The sequence below is a fragment of the Grammomys surdaster genome, unplaced genomic scaffold (assembly GCF_004785775.1).
Source record: "Grammomys surdaster isolate TR1022 unplaced genomic scaffold, NIH_TR_1.0 126113, whole genome shotgun sequence".
Classification (NCBI taxonomy): Eukaryota; Metazoa; Chordata; class Mammalia; order Rodentia; family Muridae; genus Grammomys; species Grammomys surdaster.
The window spans coordinates 1,105,967-1,112,483 of record NW_021620921.1 but is presented as its reverse complement, the minus strand read 5'-3'; the positions used below and the strand labels follow the sequence as shown (position 1 = coordinate 1,112,483).

The window sequence follows — 6,517 nt, the reverse complement described above, 5'->3', positions numbered from 1 at the left end:
TGCTGTTTCCACACCATGGTCATATGAACAAAAACTTTTCCATATACATGGTCAATGAGGGAGTCAAAGCGAACTTTCACAGCGCAAAGTTGAATTTCCATGGGTAGGCTGCTGAAACTAAAAAGCACAACTTAAAGCATGTATCACAGATGTCGACAGCTATTTTCACTGAGCCAAATTTCATGCTGCTTCAATAACTTCTAAGGCATCGAGAAAACAATTTAGAAAGCCAGAATAGAAGGTTTACACATCAAAAAACATATTGATTCAGTAAAGCCATTTTAAGGTACTCCACATTAAGGAGAACAATACCCATTTAAGGAACAAATCTCTGTCCTTGAACAACAAAGGCAAGAAGAGATATACATTCCCTGGGCTTTCCTTTCCCTAACAGTAAAGGCACACAAAAGAATAGGAGTTTTATTCGGTATCCAGGCCAGAGCTGGCGTGGTGGTTTGGAAGGTTTTATGTACTGAACTGGAGTGGTGAACTGAATGGAAGTCAGAGTCCCCCACCTTCCATCTGTGGATGTCTGTCATTTGGAGACAATGGCAGGCACTGTATTTTCTTAACCCAATATGGACAGAGTACGTGTTTGGATTGTATTGTGTGACATCCCTTCTATCTGTCCGAGAGGGACTGGCTTTGTTAGGACTGGTCTAATGAGTTCAGCTGCCACCACCCTTTGCTGATTGCCATCCCTTGTTTTATGGTGTCTTTTCCAGCTTCTCCAAAAATTCACTGCATTATCTCCTAGGTTTATTTTTAATATCCTGTAACCTGAAGATCTAAAACGAAGAGAGCGGAAACAGAAATCCACCTCCCCAGCCCAGTTTTCTTTTTCTCACAGGGAAGAGGGGATATGAGGTGTGGGCACATTCCTTGGAATGCTGTTTGAAGAAATGTGTGCATTTTTCTATATGATAAGGAAGGAGCTGACTAAAAGCACATTCACAGGTTTCTTGACTTGATAGAGGAACTGGAAAATAATCCTAGTAAATATACAAGAGCTTTCAAGTCAGACAACTCTTTCTTCACTATATTTATCATGGAAATGTTTCCTGTCTCAGAGAGGTAGCAAGACAGTCAGTGGCTTGTTGGCATCTGGGGGTTCTGGATTCTCTAACTGCAGTGTTTTCTCAAAACCGTTCTTCTAAGGCATAAAGGATCGGTGTGTTTAGCTCTGTAGTGTGCGCTCTCTGAAAGCACCTTGACGTTCTTTTAAAATTTACCTTATTGGAGGGGAAGAACATTACCAGTTTGCCTTGCTGGTTTGATCCTCGGAAGCACCAGAATCTCTGCTCGGATAACAGGGAATCATTTCTTCATGTTCCATTCTGCAGCAAGGGTTCCTCTGGGTCATTTTTCAGTCCTTTCAAAATCCGTATGTGGTGGCGGTAGGGCTGCTTGTAAATCCAAAGGACCAAGTTTCTTGATTCAGTGTGGGATAGTTTTACTCTTCGCTGTCACCACAGCTGTCAGCAGGATGTCTCAACCATCCTAATTGTCACCAGGGATTAGATTGCTCCCTAGCTAATTGTTTAGAACAGCTAATCTGTGTCTAAGGCATAGGCAGCTGGGAACATTCTGTATTTTAGACTAAACTCCTATCTTGCTTGCTTCTGAGCACAATTGTTTGGGTCACCAAGGGTCAGAGGACCAAGACATACCTGTAGGTTGAACTCAAACATGACTTGTAGACTGAGGATTGGGGGGTACCTGACCACCAGCCTGTGTCTCAGTTAAATAGCTGACAATCCAAGGTGCTCACAGTGACGATATGCTACCTATTTCCCATGGATTCCAAGGGTTTCTTCAGTGAAACTTCTAAATATTTCAGTAGTAGTGGCAGAGGGGCCTAGCATGTTCTTCCCTGGAAGTAATAATTCATACATTCGTATTAGCATGGACGGCCATTCTGTTCACAACCTGGGCCTGCGTGACTCCTTTTTCTTGTATTCACCAGCATATTTTGCCATTCACTTAAAATTGAGCCAGACAAGGCTTTCAGACCCCAGAAACAATCGGTTTACAAAGAGTTAACCCTTATAACTACAAAGTTTTTATCTCAAAGGTCTTTCAAATAAGCTAATGAATTGATGTAAAACTTTAATAGGAAATCAAAGCAAGAGGTCTTCCGAGAAGTTTCCTCACCAAACTATGATACACTAAGCAATCAATCAAAGGCAGCCCTCTCTGGAGTGAAAGTCGAAAATGTTGAGGTCCTGAAGAGATGTTATGAACAGGGGACCAGGGACTTTTTGAACAAGGAGTGTGGAGGAGAGACCACACTTTCCTTCACTCAGATTTAGAAAAGATAACTCCATTTTTTTTCATTAAAAAGTCTATTTTGTTTAAACTGTTTCTTCTTTCACCTAGATTTTTTCCCAAAAATGTAACTATTAATATCTCCTAGAGCCAGGGTGTTATAGGACAGACTCAAAGAAAAAGCCATTGCTATTTACTGCGTCTTACCCAGCTACCAGGCATTATGTTCGCATCACAACCCTGTGGAGGCATGTAGGCTCATGGCTCCCAGGGAGGTGAATTGATTTTCACAGATCACAGATTTTGCCAGTGGAAAAGTGCCGTGTATTAGAGAACTTTGGGGAAGCCTTTCTAGAGGAAATGGGTTTTGAAATGGGAATTAAAGGCAAGCAGGAGTTGGGAGGATTAGTTCCGCACAGGCAGATAGACACACAAGGAACACAGGCATATGATTCCAGAGGTGTCAGAAGTGAAAGCAAACAGGCTAACAATGGGAAGTTGTTGGAGCTGCAGTGTGATGGTGCTCCCCGCACAGTTCCAGTGTGATGGTGCTCCCCACACAGCTCCAGTGTGATGATGCTCCCTGCACAGCTCCAGTGTGACGGTGCCCCTTGCACAGCTGCCAGCACTGTGAGACTTGATTTTATCCCTCTGACCAGTTACACAACCAAAAGAACACAGTAATTTTGCCGGTTCCTTCTTCTTCACTTCCATAATGCCTGTCATATTTAAAAGCATTTTCTTTTCTAATGAGGAAAGCAGTATGTATTTATTGCAGAAAATATGAGAAACATAAAGTATACAGTTGCACAAAGGAAAAGAAAAATGCAAATACATCTAATTCTATTTTCTTTTGGCTTCTGACATCTATAATCCCAGACTTTAAAAACAAGGAAAGGACTTTGATGCAGACAGACCTTGGTCATCCCCTCCCATTACTTTTTAGATCAACAAAGTGAGGACATTTTTCCCTTAACATTTTAAGTCCACCACTAATTTAATGAATGCTTCAGACTGAATTTCTGTACTGAAAAGATTTTTCTGTTGATAGCAGATGAATGTTCTCCCCATTAGATGCTATTTCTTTACTACAATTTTTACTACAATTTCTTGCAACAAATGTATTAAATCAAAGTGAGTGTGAATGTGTGCACACAGAGACACCCAGACACAGATATACACAGACACAGACATAGACAAATTGGCAGACACACACACACACACACAGAGAGAGAGAGAGAGAGAGAGAGAGAGAGAGAGAGAGAGAGAGAGAGAGAGAGAGAGAGAGAGAGAGAGAGTTAGCTTTTGTATTTCTTTCCAAAGATGATTTATCAGGTCTCAGGGAAAAACCACAAACCAAGGATCAGAACAAGAGCAGGTCACTCCCATTCACCACCAATAGGTGGCGATGGCTGCCAGATGCCCTTCAGAAGAATGAAATTAAAGCAGATTTTAGGATATAACCTTTAAAAACAGTGAGATCTTTGATAAGTAGAAAGATATAAATCATTCTAAATTATATATATTTTTGGTTTCTAAGAAAAATTTGAAGTTCTTTATATGTTCATCTGGGTGCTTTTGAAAATTATCTCGTTTGCTTTGCTTTCATCATTTTTTGTTTTTTGTTTTTTTTTTTAAATTAGGTGTTGATCTTTTTTCCTATTCTAATTACATCTTTCTAAAAATCTTTTTATTGATTCTTTGTGAATTTCACACCTAATCCCTTTCATTTCCCCCTCCCTTACACCCCCCAACCCTTATAACCTACCCCCTCCCCCAACAATAAAGGGAAAAATTTTTTCTGTGGAAACTGCAGTGTTTCAGTGTGTCCCACAGTATATCCTTTGGCCCACACTTTCCTGCTTGCAAATGTTTATTGCAATGAGTCATTGGTCTGGTACGAGGCCTCTGGTTTCTGCTACACTACCAAAACTGGAACCTCAAAGGGACTTCTCTTGGATATCCTGCCGTTGCCCCAGGTCGTGGAGACCCTGCAGCTTTGGAACCCTTTCGCACACTCCAGCAGCTCATAGATGGGGTAGGTGTTGCAGTGGGCCACCTCAAAGCCTGGATCTGATCCTGAGAGATATCTGAGTTGGTCAGCATGCTGGCTGTCCCACACCCACACCACCAGGGCCAGCTCTCCTTCCCTGACCTGGCTGTTCCATCCAATGACGCTGCCAGTAAGGGGCAGAGCCAGCTCTCAGGCCCTGGGCCCTCAGAACTAGCTCACCTGCAACTCTTGCAACTAGAACTAGATCCTGCTGCCCAGATGAGGTGTAAGGCCACTCTCCTGAGTGTAGCAGCTGGTGAGGGACGTGGCTAGTTCTTCCACTTTTATGGTCCCAGGGCCAGTTCTCCTGCCTGCTGCCTGCCATAGGTGGCGAGGACCTAGGGAGGGGAGGAGGGCATCTCTTCCTCCTTTGTGCCGCAGCATAGCAGACAAGAGTCAGAGTCAGCTCTTCCATGCTCATACCCTTAGAGAAAGGCTCACCAGCAATCCCCACGTCCAGGGCTTGCTCTACTGTGCTTCCTGGGCAAAATGCAGGACCTAATCTCCCAAGTGCTACAGTAGGTGAGAGGCAGGGACAGCTCTCCTGTTCTCATGGCCTAGTGGAGCCAGCAGCCACAGGTGGTGAGGGCAAAAGAGAGGAGAGGACATCTCTCCCTTCTCTGAGCCATTGCACAGCAGACAAGAAGGAGGGTCAGATCTCCTACTGGACCAGCTTATCCTTCCCCTCCCACCAGGGTCAGCTCTACTGTGCTGCCCAGGCAAGGGTCCACTCTCCTGCTCTCATGACCCCAGGGCCAGGTCTCCCAACTGCTTCAGGTGGCAAGGAGTGAGCCGGGAGGAGGATATCTGCAACTGTATGGGAGACAAGTGGTAGGGCCAGCTCTCCCATGCTTGAACCCTCTAGCTGGCTCACCCACAACTCTTCTTGCAACTAGGCCAGCTCTACTGTGCTTCCTGAGTGATGTGTGGGGAACTTTCCTGAGAACTGAAGCGGGGTAGTGGCAGGGGAAGCTCACCTGCTCTCACAACCCCCAAGGCCATCTCTCCCCTACGCACAGGTGAGGGGTGAGGGCAGCTCTGCTCAGTCCTCAGACAACATATTCCTGCATGGCAGCCAGACCAGGGATGTCCACCTGACTTGGGTGGTATGAGACCCCTGCTGATGCAGGACCATAGACCCAGATATGCTCTGCTCATGTCAACACAGGCCAGGACCCCATCATGTTCCCAGATGACATCACAGGCTACTCACATCAGCTGTTCCTCACTACCCTTGAGTCTCCAGTTCTGCCCCTCTTCATTGTGCCCACGCTCTTCTGTTTCTCTTTCTCTTCCGTTTCTATACCACGCACTTGCTCCTTGTAGTGGTCCAGGTCCTCTGAGTATCTGACGTTATCTCAGAAGTGGTTTCAGGAATACTATGCCTCACTAGTGCATTATGGCACCAGACAGGGGGTCCTCTCTGGCATGGTCTTTCCCCTGGAGCTTCGAGGCACTGGTGGTCATCTCAGGCTAGCTCCCTGTCTTGTTCCCATGGTACTTGACTCATGTTCAGGCTCACTTTTCTCCTAGGCCCTCCTTCGTGGTCCCATGTGGGGATCGTCTGTTCTTGGGCTCACTCCTGCCTGGGGCCCTGGTGGTGGTTCTAGATGGGCCCTTCTAGTCTCTTCCTGGCTCCTGTTGGGCCTCAAAGCCCCACACAGGGTTCATCTTGTCACTGGCTCACTCCCTGCCCTGGGAGACTGTCTAGGTCTGCGTGGAGGTAGACTGGCTGTCTCTAGCTCCCTTGTCTGGACCGCCCCCCCTTCCTCCTGGGCACTGGAGTGGTGGTCATGTCGGACTCACTTTTTCAGGGAGTGTTAGGCTACTAATCACTCAGATGCTCACAGGTCAGAACACTGAGGGTAGACATGGCCTCTCTCCTCTCTGCCACCTACTGATGAATATGTGACACAGCAGTCACACTTGCAACACCTCTCAGAGAAGGTCTAATTTACATCTTTATATAAAGATATCAATCCCCACATTAAGATTAATTTTATCCAGACCCTTCATTTGTCTGTTAATTAAGGGGATTCTAAATTCGAATTAAAAAAGATGTAAAGAAAATTTCAATACTCTTCCTATTTTATTCCTTAAGATGTGTATATCTCTATGCTTAGTAGTACATTTTAAAATTAGGATATTAATTTAAGATTATAATATGTAATCTATATTAAGATAAATATAAAAACA

General features: G+C 44.9%; 1 non-coding gene across 1 annotated transcript; it reads right to left on the bottom strand.

Moving 5' to 3' along the window:
• Positions 1 to 6,137: 6,137 nt before the first annotated feature.
• LOC114611514 lies at positions 6,138 to 6,269 on the bottom strand. Its single transcript, XR_003709845.1, has one exon. It is a non-coding gene; the product is annotated as a small nucleolar RNA SNORA17 (small nucleolar RNA).
• Between the last annotated feature and the right edge of the window lie 248 nt (positions 6,270 to 6,517).